This window comes from Myotis yumanensis, unplaced genomic scaffold (assembly GCF_028538775.1).
Source record: "Myotis yumanensis isolate MYYU_CA2020_CCGP unplaced genomic scaffold, mMyoYum1.0.hap1 SCAF_3, whole genome shotgun sequence".
Taxonomy (NCBI): Eukaryota; Metazoa; Chordata; class Mammalia; order Chiroptera; family Vespertilionidae; genus Myotis; species Myotis yumanensis.
Genome location: NW_027223754.1, coordinates 62574744 through 62590225, shown reverse-complemented (window position 1 = coordinate 62590225; position 15482 = coordinate 62574744). Strand labels below are relative to the sequence as shown.

The window sequence follows — 15482 nt, the reverse complement described above, 5'->3', positions numbered from 1 at the left end:
GTATTAACTCAAATTACTTTATAGTCTCTATAAAAAGAAGGATTTAGACTTATTTTTCTGCCTTATAATATCATGGTCTCCTCAGGGAAAGATATTATTCTCAATCAGAGCTTTGTGGGTCCTTGAGTGATATGAAATCATTGTGGCCCAGCACCTTACAAACGAATATTCCTACTGTCATCATGTAAACATATGCATTTTTAAAAGTAGGACTTTCTGATTTAATGGATATTTATTTGATCCCAAACACAAATAAGATGAAAGCAAATTATGAGGAAATGGATATTCTAGCAGCTATTGAAAAGGAAATATTGAATATATTTAAAAGAATTAAAATAACATCTGATTTCCAATAACACATAATCTTTTAATGTTCAAATTAATTTGCTACAATGTGCTACAAATTCTGGTTCTTTTAAAAACTGTTAGATATACACTATTTCAAAGGCATTTATTTTATCTCTAAGGTATTTCATAATTTTCATTTTAAAATCTCTTCTTGTATTTTTAAATCAGACATGAACCACCATTGTGTGGGTATTATTTTGCTGGTTGTATCGCAGACTTCGGTACTTAAAGATATTTTCTAAAGCTGTCTCTCCACAGTCTCTCTCAGATGTGGTTTTCATTGCACCACAGATTAGGGCAGGCCAGGTGAGGACTATGAAAAGATGTGCTTCCCTATTTCACACAATTTCCGCTTTGTACTCCATGCTTTTTCCTCCCCAGTTTAATTATTAGGTGGTTGCCTCCCTCTCACAAAAAGAGCCGAGCTTGGGCTTCGGACCTCAGTTCCTTGCATGGCTTTGACTTTTCCTCTCTCTCCTGATATACATACACACCATGACTTGTTCATAAAAGATCTGCAGCAAAGTTGAATAATATGTAAATTTTATGTTGTAATGAATTAGGTCCTAAGATCTTTAAAGGTCAGACACCTGGTATAATACATCACATTTTTTAATATCAACTGCAAAATAACTGTAATAAATTTTTCCAACACCACATCCTCACACACTGTTACCCACAAGGAAGCACCAAAGGAAATGTGTCATTTGTCAAAACATGCAGAAAAACTGGCATGTGTACAAGTCACTTTAAAAGTAATGCTCAGGTTAGAAATAGCTTTCCAAATGAGTATTTTGTGGTTAAACAAAGAAAAAACACACTAGTGCTTGACCAAAAGCATCTCCTAATATGTAAAAGAATAAGAAAGAAACAACTACTTCTAGGATATGTGATAAAAATAATTTTAATTAGATACAGGATAATGTGTAATTTATAAGCAAAAAGCCTTATTTGTTTATCTTTAAGAAAAAATTCAACTAGCATGGAAATTTAAGCATGGATGAGTGAATGGGCTGTTATAAAATTGTGTAACTATCTGAGTTATAGAAATTTTATAGTTGCTATTAAAATAAAAATATTTATTTCTTTTATAATGCTATTTGCAAGTTTCAATTACAAGTCTCTATTATAGGAACATTTCTGTCAGCAAAGGAAGGAAAAGAGATTTGCCTGCGAATAAAGCAGACTTTGGGGATTAAAATATGCAAACCCACATAAGTACTTGCTCCCATTTTCATCCACCCCATGCCCCTATTCTCCAAAGGTGTATTTTTTAACATAAGATACAGCATGGAGGGACCTAGAGAGTATTATGCAAAATGCAATAAGCCAGTCAGAGAAATACAACTATCACATGATCTCACTCATATGTGGAATCTAATGAGCAAAATAAACTGATGAACAAAATAGATCCAGTGACATGGAAGCATGGAACAGACTGACAAATATCGTAGGGGAGTGGGAAGAGATTAACCAAAGAACTTATATGCATATAAGCATAACTCCTTGGTGAAGGCCTGGGGGGTGAATAGGGGTGTGTGGGAAGGAGACATCTGTAATACTTTCAACAATAAAGATAAATTTGAAAAAAAAAGATAGAGTGAAATGAACAGATAGTCAGAAATGTTCACCTTTAGAGTATTTAATGTTGATCCAGACAGGTCCCTGATAGGGCAATGCTATTGAAGGCATGCCCTTAAAACATACTATATTGTAAGTGGTTATTTTACCTACACCCCCTGGAGCTGATATTCTGGTGGGGGGAGAAGATAGACAATGAGCAAGCAAATAATTAAATAGCTAGCATGGCAATAAATATTCAGATAGAAATTGAGACTGTATTTGAGAAATACCTGAATTAATTTATCCATGTAAGTAGTTATTGTGTTTTAAACTGGAATACGCTTAAAGAAAGACTGATCACTTAAACAACCCATTGTATTTTTTCTAACATTTTCTATAATGGTTCTGTTAGCACATACATATGGCATCAGTCAATAGTTGCAAAGTGAAGTGGCAATTTTGTCCATGTCATTAAGAGGCACCCCATGAGTAAAAAAAAATTAAAGCCAGCGTAGTTTTAGTATTTGAAAGTTCTGGAAAATTGCCAAAATCCCCCCCTTTTTTAATACATATACACAAAGTTAACCAAACTATTCATAACCTTTATAGCCAGATCTAAAGTGAACTTTCTAAGCTGAGGAGAATGAACTCCTCCCCCATCCTCTCCCACCCTTCCCCACCCCAACACACACACACACACACACACACACACACACACACACACAGCAGCTGAGCACTGTTTTTTATCCCAACCAATCCAACGCAGAGCTCAGTAGACAAACTGAGGGGCGTAAGGAGATCAAAAATCAACCTCTCAGTGTTTAAATTAGTTTGTTCAAAATGGGCAATGAACATGAGGAAACTATTTAAAGAAAAGAAATGTACAGTAATCTAAGGAAAACAATTTAAAGTAAATTGAACCCAAAAGAATGTTTTAGAACATAACGTAATGCTTATGAAGGTGTAGTAAGAACATGCTATTGTTCTTGCTACAGAAGTGTAAATTTCCTTTGTTTTCTGGAAAACAATTCCAGAAAGTAGGACTCTGGTAAACAATTTGGCAGTGTGACCCATTCATTCTTTTATTTAACCGATGTTTATTGAGTGCTTAGCTTGTGCCTGACGGTGAACAAACACAAAACATAAAAAATTCCTGCTTTCATGGAGCTGATATTCTGGTGGGGGAATATAGACCATGAGCAAGCAAATAATTAAATAGCTAGCATGTCACATGTTGGTAAGAGTGATAGAGAAATCGTTTTGATTTGCAGGGAAGGGAGCAGCGTTATGTGGTTACTTTAGTAGAATGGTCAAGAGTAGCTTTATTGAGAAGGTAGCATTTGAGCAAAGGCCAGAAAGGAGTAAAGGTTATCAAGGGGTGGCACGCAGCCATGTTTCATCCCAGAATTCCACCTAGACCAAGCTCCGTGCCATCAGATTGGTTTACTGCCAGTAACGAAGTTGCGGGAAAGCCCACCTCCCAATATGCTCTCTCCTGTGGTGAACATGTGGCAGACCTGCTGCCTGGATAGCCCTGTACTAGAGAACCCAACCCTGTCTTGGGCAATCATGCAGGCACCCAGCCACCAAGGATGCCCAGGGCCCCTGGGGAGCTGTCCTCTGTGCTGACAGGCTGCTGGGCCAAGGCACTAGAACACCAGCAGGACAGGGCTAGTGTCTTGCTAGCCTCTAAGCAGGGGGAGCCCAGCCCATTATAACACCCCCATGAGCACTTGGCCTGCTTCTCCCTTTCCTGTCCCAGTTTTGAGTGTTCTCTGAGGAAACTCATATTAGTACTTTTCATCTATCGTATGGAACTGGCAGAAATCAAAACCAGGTATATATCTAAAGTTATTCGTCAGTTATTTAAAATAGAAATAGCCAGTAAAAGGCAGAACTGTAACTTATAGTCACAGTAAATTAGATATATGTGTGCATAGAAAAAAGACAGAAAATAAATTCATGAATGTCACAGCCATAGTTATGGAGCAGGTATCAGCAAATTATGGCCCAAGGTGCCAAATCTGACCCAAGACTTGTTTTTGTAAAATTTTACTGGAGCACGTTCATGCACACTTGTGTAGCCTCTTTTGAAATACAACAGAACTGAGGAGTTAAAGCAGAGATGATATGGCATACAAACCTAAACCACTGACTGTCTGATCCTTGACAGAAAAGGTTTACTTGCCCTTGGTCTACAAAGGTTTTGATTTTCCCCCTGTGTCTCTGTATATCTTATCTTTTCTAAAGATAAAAATACATGATGGTTATAGTCAGAAAAGAAGATAAACACAATCATGCATCACTTAACAAGGAGAATACGTTCTGACAAATGCATCATTAGGTACTTTTGTTATTGTGAGGAAATCATAGAGTGCACTTACACATATATAGGTGGCATAGCTCACTACACACCAGGCTATATGGTATAGTCTACTGTCCGAGGCTCCAAACCTGAATACTGTAGGCAATTATAATACAACTAGTGGTGGGGTGCACAAAATTCATGCACGGGGAGGGGGGGCATCCCTCAGCCCGGCCTGCACCCTCTCCAATCTGGGACCCCCTCGGGGGATGTCCGACTGCCTCTCATAATCTGGGACCACTAGCTCCTAACTGCTCGCCTGCTGGCCCACCTGATCACCCCTAACCCCTCTGCCTGCCTGCCTGATTACCTCTAACCATCTCTGCCTACTTGAGTGCCCCTAACCACCTCTGCCTGCCTGCCTGATCATCCCTAACTGCTCCCCTGCTGGCCTGATTGCCCCTAACTGCCTCTGCCTCACCCCACACCCAGGACCCAAGATTCCCTCCTCCAGCCAGTCACAGGCACCCGGGACCCGGGCTTCCCTCCCTCTGGCTGGCCGCAAGCACTCAGAACCGGGGCCAGCTTCACCCAGGCTGGCCACAGCTTCAGGGGACTATGGGCTTTGCCCAGGCTGTAGCCACAGGTGCCCAGGACCACAGGGCAGGTGGTTTGTCCCTCTCCTGGGCCACAGCCGCAGGCACTGGCATCCAGGACCACGGGGCGGGCAGCTTATCCCTCTCCCAGGCCACAGCCTGGCTGGTCCCCATTTCTCTCTTGTGAGCTCATTTGTGTCTGGCTCCTCCCCATCCCTGTCTCGTGAGCTCATTTGTGCCTGGCTGGTCCCCATTCCTCTCTCCCCAGTGTTGAGTGTCTGAGCAGTTCCAGCATGAGGGCGTGAGGGCATGAGGGCGTGACGACCATTTGCATATTAACTCTTTATTATATAGGATAATAAAAATCTTAAAAGGTATGTTATTATCCAAACAGTATTTCTCCATTTCACTGATACAGCAATTCAGGAGGGTATCCTGAAAACGTAGTTGGGTCACCCAGGACTTCTCACTGTTTCTGTTGTACAACGCAGTGTGTGCTTATTGACATGCTGTAGACCCTGGGGCTCTCACTGTGCCACATCACAAAGGCTTCAATCTGTAGCCTGCGACATTGATCCCAAGCAAGACTGTTGTCCAGTCTTTAAAAGCCTTGAAGCCTGGCACTGACTTGGCCTCCTTATACATGAAAGTCCTTTTGGGCATAGTTTGCAGAATGTTGGTTTCATCCATACTCTATATTTGCTCTGCAAATAATGTTTCTCCACAACCAGCTTATCTAGGATTTCCAAAATTTCTTCAATTGCCTTCACATCAGCACTCACAGACTCATCACTCACTTTCACATTACGTAATAAATAACAATTCTTGAATTGTTTAAACCACCCAGTGCTAGCAGTAAATTCAACATCACAGGAAGGTCCAGCCTTTTCTTTCAACATCTCAATCGCTTTGCTTTCGATGTGATTGTCATGGTGCTGAGAGGTGCATACTTCTGTGTCTGGTCTTCAATCCAGGTCACTAGAAGTTTCTCCTAGTCTGACAAAGACCCTTCTCAAACTTTCACTAGTCTTGCTGCCTTCCATGAATGCCTTTAACAGCTTCCGTCACATGGTTTTTATTCTTTAAGATCATAGCTATGGTGGAATGGGACATGCCTGACTGCTGAGCAATAACCATCACTGATTTTCCACCTTCATAGTCCTTAATCACTTTTAGTTCTGTTTCCAGGTCAATTACTTGATGTAGTAACATTAACAGTAGATTTTGTACACCTAGAGACCATGATGAACAAAACAACATGGGATTAAATCAAGCACCAGAGAAAATGATGCAATCAAGAGATGCAGTAAATGAGATGTATGAGGCTTCTGCCAGTGTAATACGGCAAACTTTTTTTTATAAGTAGAAAGAATACACTCTAAAATAATGATTAAAAGATATAGTATAGTAAATACATAAACCAGCAACATATTCATTGCCATTATCAACTGTTATATACTGTACATAACTGTATGTGCTAGACGTCTATACCACTGCAGTGCAGTAGGTTGGTTTACACCAGCATCAACACAAACACGCGAACACTCCCAAATATCACAGCTACCAGTCACTAGGTGATAGGAACTTTTCAGATCCATTATAATTTTAATAGAGTCCTGGTGCATGAAATTCGTGCACGTGGGGGGTCCCTCAGCCTGGCCTGCACCCTCTCCAATCTGGGACCCCTCAGAGGATGTCTGATTGCTGGTTCAGGCCCGCACTTTTAACAGATGACAGCTTTATTGTTGTTTCTTTCTTTTCATACTTAAACCCATTGGAATTAGTAGGTATTCAAAGTGTGCATAAATTTTGAGGGGACACCCTGTATATCTCTAGTCAGCAGTGAAAGGAACCAGCGGCAGGTTTAGAACCCCGAGACAAGGAACCTCGCTCACTCCCCGCATGTCTCTCCACTCCACTTTCCACCTTCACAGGCAGTGGGAGAATTAATATTTTCTCTCATTAACTCGGAAAAGCACTGCCCTGCAGGAGTGCACTAGGCCTGGAGCAAGCGAGGCTCAGTCAAGATGGCCTTCGCTCATGGGCACCGGCACCCAGAGTGCACATTCCTCCTCTGCAGTCACCCCAACTCTCCTGCCATTTCACTGAGAGGACGGACCTCCTTGCCTCCTCTGGGTTCCCGACCTCGAACGCTGACCAAAGGCACCTCAGGGAGGGCCAGCCGCGCCCACCAGGTGTGTCTGTCCACACCTGCTCCTGCCTCAGCACCTGCATTAGCCCCACGGAGGTGATCTCGTTGCCACACTGGCCTCCGCGGGAACAGGGCATCTCCACTCCGCCCTCTCACTGTTATCTCACAGCCACCCACCCCGAGCACCCAGACATGCCCCAAACGACGTGAGGATGCTAGAGGGGACGTGCACATGTCTTGCGGGGGATGTAGCACGCCAGGGTTGACAGAAGTGCAGCGGAGGGGCGGGGGGAACGTGTGTGCGTAGTGGTCCAGGACTGTTGCACGTGCATGTGGGTGACAGCACACTGGGGGACATTCATACACGAGGGGAGAGGAGAGGATGTGCGTACCGGAGGCCTGCACCTGCGCAGATCCACAAACCCGTGTGGCATGGCCAGGAGGATGTCAATCTGGTCCCCACCATGGCTGTCCCTGTGATCAGACACCTTCTGGGCCAGGAGGCGGGACTAGTGCAGCCACTCGTCAGCACTGATGGCCTACATGTGCTGCTTCGTTTGGCACTGCTCACAACCGCTGCCACCATGTGAGGAGTACAGGCCGCTCTCCAATGGGCCCCAACTACCCTGCCCCTGTCCCCGACTCTGCAAGTCCCTGCCCACAGGGCTGGGCCCCCGGTGGAGGCCTCTCTGCCTGCATGCAGAACCCCAGCCGGGGCCATGGCGGACAGGCCTCTCCACCTGGCCCCACCCCCGTCCCCGACACTGCAAATCGCCGCCCACCCACGCCTGCTGCACACGCAGCCTGCTGATCAGTTGTTACTGTGACGGTGTCTTAACCAATTTGCATATTACCCTATTATAAGTAAAGATGGGACCAGCTTTATACATGTGGTTTGTTATTGACCAAAACAATAACTTGTCATTATGAGGGGCATTACTATATATAATTGTGTTCTTTTCTGTTGTTTAGAAATATACTATAAAATTATGAATGGTTATTATCAAACCCAGTTTGATCCTCAGCCCTTGTTAAATAGCTTATAATGTGGGCTATAAAATTACCAAACATTTGTTGCTTGCACATATTACATTTCAGGCACCGCTGTAAGCACTTTGCAACTACTAATTCCCAATCTTCATAATAATTCTATGAGACAGGAATTATTATTATCCCTTTTCACAGATGAGGAAAGTGTACAACAAAGGAGTTAAATAATTCACCCACATCATACGTTTGTACACTGGAGCCAGAATCAAATCCAAGGTGTGTGGAGTCAGGCTTCATATTCCAAATCCTATACTGTGCTGCCTCCTTGTGATTATTTAATTCTTGTACTGCCTGCATAGAAGAAAAATGTACTTTGTCTGTGGCAAAAATTAGTTCTCTCAAATTGACACTCAAAGTTTGAAAACTTTTGTAGAGACTGAAAGAGGAAAGAGGTAGGTGGGAGAGAGGAAAAAAGGGGTAGATGTAGTAAGTTGAATTTTTATAGTCCAGACTATATTAAAAAGGGCATTCATGGAAAGGGATCTGGTGTTTTAGTCAGGGTTCTCCAGAGAAACATGTGTGTGGGGGGAAGGATGGTGAGGTGGGGACAGATTTATTTTAAGGGATTGGCTCAAGCAATTGTGGAGAATGGCAATTCTGAATTCTACGGAGCAGGCAAGCTGGCTAGAGACAGACTTGGGGAAGAACTGATGTTGCAGCTTGAGTGTGGAGGCAAAATTCCTTCTTTCTTGGGGGACCTATTTTTTTTTATCTTAAGGTTTTTAACTTATTGCATGAGGCCCACCTGCATTATGGAAAGTAATTTTCTTTATTCAAAGTCTACTGATTTAAATGTTAATCTCATCTTTATGCTCTAGCCAGTGTTTCCCAGTGTTTAGAGCATCGGCCCTTGCACCAAATGGTTGAGGATTTGATTCCCACACGTGGGAGAGGCAACCAATCAATGAGTCTCTCTCTTGTATGGTAATAGGGAAGCCCAGGAAGATGGAAAATCACTTACAGAGTGCCTGGCACATAGTTAGTGGTCAGCATATGTCAGTTGTCATTATTTATATAAAAAAATAAAAGAAACAAATTAATTTTCCAGAAAAAAAATTAAGTAGTTAGGCATTTAGGGGCTAGATTATTAAGGGCTTCTGTGCCATATGAGAAGTTTAAATCTTATCTAAAGGCAAGATAAAACTTCAGAGAATTTTAAGCAAAGGAATAAATCATATGAGTTATATTTTAAAGAGACTTATTTCATTGCAGTGTGAACAACAGAATAGAGTAGAATTTTGAAAAGTCAGAACAATCAAAAGGAGGTAGCCAATTGGAAAGGTATTTGGGAGGTAAAATTGGCAGTTGTTAAGGAATTTAAGAAAAGAAAACACTTCAGTGAAAGAAAATGCAGCATGAAAGAGAATTCTGGCTTAAGAGAGAATTTCTTACAAATAGGTTTATAAGGGGCTCACCAGGAAAGATCATAATACCCTTTTCTGGAGGTCTTTAAGAATGGGATGGAGACACCACTGTTTGGTAGCTGAAGGCTTGAGCTTGGTCAAGAGTTGATCCACTCTTTTGATACTATGATTTTAATGGAAAACCAAAAAGCAGACATTACAGTGTACAGATATAATATATAGTATTTGTAAGGCTTAAATCATATACATCTTCTTATACTGTTTTTAGTTACTTACAGAATGTTTCCCACTCACCTTTAAATATGCTGTCACTCTCTGCCCATGATTTTTTTCCAATAATGTTTTCATTATGCCCCATCACTTTATGACAAAGACATTGCTGCATAGTGACTTCATTACTGTAAAGAAACAATGTGAGTTTAGAGCTGGAAAAAAAAGTATAATTAAAAGCATAAATTATGGCTGCTGTCAAGACAACAGACATTAACACTGAAACTCAGAGCATAATGCAGAAATAGGTTAGGTTTATGCTACCTGAAATCATTGTGAACCTTGAGTGTTTTCTCTACAAATAATGTACCCAAAAGTTATTATGTTTTTTTGAACAAGGAAACTAGGTGAGCTATATTGCCTCCTGTCTAGGTCTTTTCTCCTCTTCATACATGCTACCCTGATATTACAAGGTGTTATGAGAATGTATTAAAGGCCACTTCAGTGTAAAGTAGATGTCATTTTTAAAAAACCAAAGAAGTTATGAAGATAGTCACTAACAGAGATCTTTAGTCTTGTACAAAATCCAAGGAAGTTTACCTAACATCTAAAAAAAAATATGATGTTTCAACTACCATCTGCTAAGTAAAATCTCAGCTGTATCAATTCTTTAAAAGTCTGAGACAGCCCTAACCGGTTTGGCTCAGTGGATAGAGCGTCGGCCTGCAGACTGAAGGGTCCCAGGTTCGATTCTGGTCAAGGGCATGTACCTTGGTTGAGGGCATATCTCCAGTAGGGGGTGTGCAGGAGGCAGCTGATTGATGTTTCTCTCATCGATGTTTCTAACTCTCTATCCCTCTCTCCTCCTCTCTGTAAAAAAATCAATAAAATATATATTTTTTAAAAAGTCTGAGACAGAGGGGCATGCTTTCATTACACATTGTCCTCCCAAGCTAGCCTAATAATGGGATTCAGAAAGCCTTTCCCCCATTGCTAGCACTAAATGACACTGTGCTTAGAGAGGAGAAGTTTGAGTACAATTTTAGTCCTGGGAATTTTTACCGGACATGTTTTTATCTAGTATGGTAGGCCTCACAAACAGAGACCCACGACAGAGGACTGTGTACAAATAGAGGGCACTTAGCCACTTTATTGAGGGTATTACCAAGGAAATCTATAAGTTTTTCAAGGGACTAGAATAGATGAGCTCTACAATTACCTACCACTCAGAGGTTTTCAAATCTACAGAAATGCGTGCTCGCGCGCGCGCGCGCGCGCACACACACACACACACACACACACCCTGAAAACTTCGACACTGAAAAATAACAAAGAACCCTTCTCCAAAAAATTTCAATGTTTTCCTTTGTATGTGTATCTACATATACATTTCTATATGCCTATTTAGATAGATATATGTTTTAAAATTTATTTTATTGTTGAGAGTATTACAGATGTCCCCCATCTTTCCCCTTTTGTCCTCCTCCACCTGGCTCCCACCCCCTCCCCAGGCCTTCACTGCACTATTGTCTGCGTTCATATATGCATATGAACTCTTTGGTTACTCTCTTCCCTCCCCGCCCTGCCCCACTTCTCTCTGAAATCTGTCAGCCTGTTCCATGCTTCCGTGTCTATGGTCCTACTTCTAGATCTTTTTGTATATAGATATATATAGGTTGATATATGCACATATAGATTATATATATAGTTATGTAGATGTATATATCTATATGATTCTAGGTATTTACATATAGGTATATAAAATAAAATAACACAGGTGGGTATGGTGGTGCTGGCAACGTGGCGGCCCAGAGATGATGATGCTCCCGGACGAACAGCCCCAAACAGTATAGGGCAGTGAAGAAGAAGAAGAAGAAGAAGAAGAAGAAGAAGAAGAAGAAGAGGAGGAGGAGGAGAAGGGGAGGGAGGAGGAGGAGGAGGAAGGGGAAGGGGAAGAAGAAGAAGAAGAGGAGGAGGAGGAGGAGGAGGAGGAGGAGGGAGAGGAAGAGGAGGAAGAGGAGGAGGAAGGGGGGAGGGGAGGGAGGCGGAGGAGGGAGGAGGAAGAAGAAGAAGAAGAAGAAGAAGAAGAAGAAGAACAACAACAACAACAACAACAACAACAACAAGAGAGGCTGTTAGAAATAGAGAGGCAACAGTTACAAGAGGAGTGGTTGCTGCCGGAGCAGAAGACACAAGAAGAATGCAGAACCAAGAAGGAAAAGGAAGAGGCAGCTAGAAGTCGGCAGGAAGAACAGGAGAGCAAGCTAGAGGAAGAATGGGAAGAACCGCAGTGAAAACAGAAAGAGGAGGAGGAGCAGAAGCTGTAGGAGAAGCTAGGACGAGAGGAGGCTGCGCAGAAGAGGCTGTAGCGGGTGGAAAATGAGCAGGAAAATAGCAGCTCTTTGCAAACCCCAGAACCAGCCACGGACCTGAGAATGATGGGGGAAGAGCGAGTTAACTGTCCGATCTACAGTAAAACTGGAGCTTGCAGATTCGGAGACGGGTGTTCACGGAAACACAATTTGCCAGTGTCAAGTCCCACCCTGCCTGTCAGAGGCGTGTTCAGGACGTTTGGAATGGAGCAGCGCCCAGGGGGTGCCCGGGACCCCCACGCCAGCCCTGAGCGCAGCGAGGAGGAGGCCCACCAGAGGACATGCTCCCCAAGGTCAAGAACGCGTGGAAGGTGATCCAGTCCCCGGCAGCTGCAGCATGGAACCTCATCTGAAGGCCAATGTGTATGTTCAGTACCTGTGGGAAGAATGCCGAGCGGCCCTGTCTCTGTCTAAGGGCGGGTGGTCTGCAGGACGGCAGCTCGGTGCGAATTCTGCCCGGTGACCCGGTGGGAAATGGCCATGTGTGGTTTGTGTGAAATACAGCCATGCCCAAGGGGAAACACTGCAGCTTTCTTCACGCGTCGGACATCCCAACAACGCATTCGGGGAAGCTAATAGGGACCTGTCTCCAGATGGGTATGGCTCTTCCTTCGGTAAGAGCTCAGAGAGGAGAGAGCACGGGCCACCACCACCAGCACCACGGCAGGCCCAGGGGGAAGCCCGGTCTAGCCCTTTTCTGCAAAAGGAATGGAGAAGCTGAGAGGAAAAGGAGAAGTAGACACGGGGGTCGGAAATCTCACAGACACACAGCAAAAAGTCGTGAGAGGCACAGTTCACGAAGTAGAGAAAGAAAAAGGGACCACAGCCGGGGCCCGGGCAGCGGGAGCTGGAGCTGGAGCTGGAGCAGGAGCCTGAGTCCCTCTGGGTCCAGGAGTCCCCTTGGGAGGAGGTCAGGCAGTAGGGACAGAACTATTCATAGTCCCCAATCCAAATAAACTGATTTTGTTTTTAAATGATCGCATATGTTATTTATTATGGCTGCTCCATACTTAGAGGGCTCTGAGCTTCAGTGGGTTAGCAAGTCTGGCAGAACCCTATGTCATCTGGAACTCTGTTTTAAATCAAATACTCTTATTTTCTGATAATGTGTGTGCTTCTTTTAGAAAACCTAAATGTATAAATAACATGAATATTACTGTAATCCTAACCCTTAAAGATAACCAGTTAACACTGGAGCATTACCTGAGTCATTTTTCTCTACTTATGGGTATATGCACATTTTTCACACACAGAACATAGATGGTGGCAGTTGAATATGCTTTTTCTCATAAAATATTGTCATATTTTCTTAAGGCCTATTCTTAATGTTATTTTTACTCACTACATAGTGTGGATCTATTAATTTATTCAACTATATCACTCTTGTTGGATTTTAAGTTAGCTTAAAGTAACTTAAAGAATTCTGTGCTATAAACAAGCAATAAGTAAATAAAATAAGGTAGATTATATAAAATAAAATTATGCACACTGATTCTCTGGTGTCTTAGAGCCTTTCTACACACATAATCATATAGAAATAATAAAATGGTATATCTTATCACAACAAAGAGTAATAATAATAAATAAGAAGAGGGGAGGAAACTTTTTGACATAGATTGTGATGATGTTTTCCTGATAATACTTATCTCTAAACTCATTGTATATATATTAAACACAGGCTTCTATATGTCAAATAAAAACAGTATTGTTTTTCACATGGTAAATTAACAAATATTCAACTGAAAACCTCTGATCTTGGACAAAATAGTTTTAAACTAGTATCTAATAATACACTGAGGTGGAGGCAATTTAAATGTTCAATCCTTCTGAAAGGCAATAGGCAATATATTTTGAGGGGTTTAAAAAAAAAATCTTACAATTTGACCCAGTAAAATTATTCATTGGAATATCCTAAGAAAAAAATAAAATATAAGAAAAACTTATAGGCATAAATATTTTCATTGCAGTGTTATTTACAATATAAAAATTATAATTGTATAATTTCATACAATTATAGAACTGTATGAAATATTATGCAGCCATTATAAAATTAATATAAAAATAATACAACTAGAGGAGGTTGGGAGGGGAGCTAAGAGATCAACCAAAGGACTTGTATGCATGCATATAAGCATAACCAATGGACACAGACAGTAGGAGGATGAGGGCATGTGCTGGGGGGCAGGAGCAGGCAAGGAGAAGTCAATGGGGGGAAAAGGAGACATATGCAAGACTTTCAACAATAAAGAATTTAAATTAAAAAATAGAATAAAATATAAAAAAATAAATAATACAAATAAAATGCATCTAAGAGCATGAATTACTAAATGTATTTGAAAGCCCTAGTCTTATCTGTTCTCTGGACCCTGATAAGTGCAGTAGACCAATGCCTCTGGTGTGATCTAATATAAGAAAAATACTATACAATATATTTTCAGAAATATTTTCCATTGTTTTTATTTTATTTCTATATAATAAACTCTATTACTTGTATCATAATTAGTAAAGATATTTGACAATAAGAAACTAAGAGAATTAGTCTCTTCACATACAAAGAAATATTTTCCTAATGGTGAATAGCAGAGTATTTATCCCTAAAATTCATTATTTCACCACCAAAGAATACGCATATGTATGATTAAACAGCAGACTCCTTGAAGAGCGATTTGTCATGTTTACCAAAAAGTGAAGGCAAATTTCTGTTAAAATATTTTTCAATATTTTTAATGAATTTTAATAAAGGTTTATCAGGCGCTTGTTGTGGTGCAGAACTTTTATTAAATTCTGTGATCCATAAAACGTGTGTGTGTGTTTTTTTTGAATGACACATAGTTTAGTTTTTCATTTAGAGGCTATAAAAGTGTTCACAAAAGTTATGTTGAAAAAAAAGTGATTGAAAGTGCTAAAACACTGTACAGAATATAAAACCCTTTCATAGACTTTTTATGACACATGAAACATGAGTCTTAAAGGTTCAATGTTACTGACTTTTATACAAGGCTTTTTAATTCTTGATTCCAGTTATGGTTCTGCAAATGAACTGTGACATTAAAAGGAATCAGGCTGGAACGGCCTGGGCTCACTTTCTAGATGAGTTCCCACTGGCCATGAAAGGTTTGCTCTAGGACCCACCCTGCCCACAGCTGATTAACATTCACTTGCTTTCTTAGAACAGAGGAGTGAGCCTGCTTGAAAGATTCCCTCCTACCTAAATTCAGTATTAATGTTGTGGAGGGCTCCTAGATTACTACTGGTATATATGAAGTATGAAGGATGACTATTCCTTAATCCTGTTTCTTTAATATTGTACACCATTTACTGCTATAATTGTAATGTTGTCTTGGTGAACTACAGAACCAATATCGCTGTTTGTCCCATAAAAATAATGGATATAATTTCACTTTAGGGAATTTTGAATCGAGGTACTGACCTGAACCCAGTACAGAAGACAGATTCACTATTTTTTGTTAATTTCCAGTATTTGAAATTACCAGATGAAGTTGCCATTTTTGTAAGTTAAAA

The 15482-nt window shown here is 41.3% G+C and overlaps 1 pseudogene; it reads left to right on the top strand.

The window, feature by feature from the left end:
* LOC139006166 (U2 small nuclear ribonucleoprotein auxiliary factor 35 kDa subunit-related protein 2-like) overlaps positions 1 to 12964 on the top strand; it is a 33619-nt pseudogene extending 20655 nt beyond the window's left edge.
* Positions 12965 to 15482: the final 2518 nt, after the last annotated feature.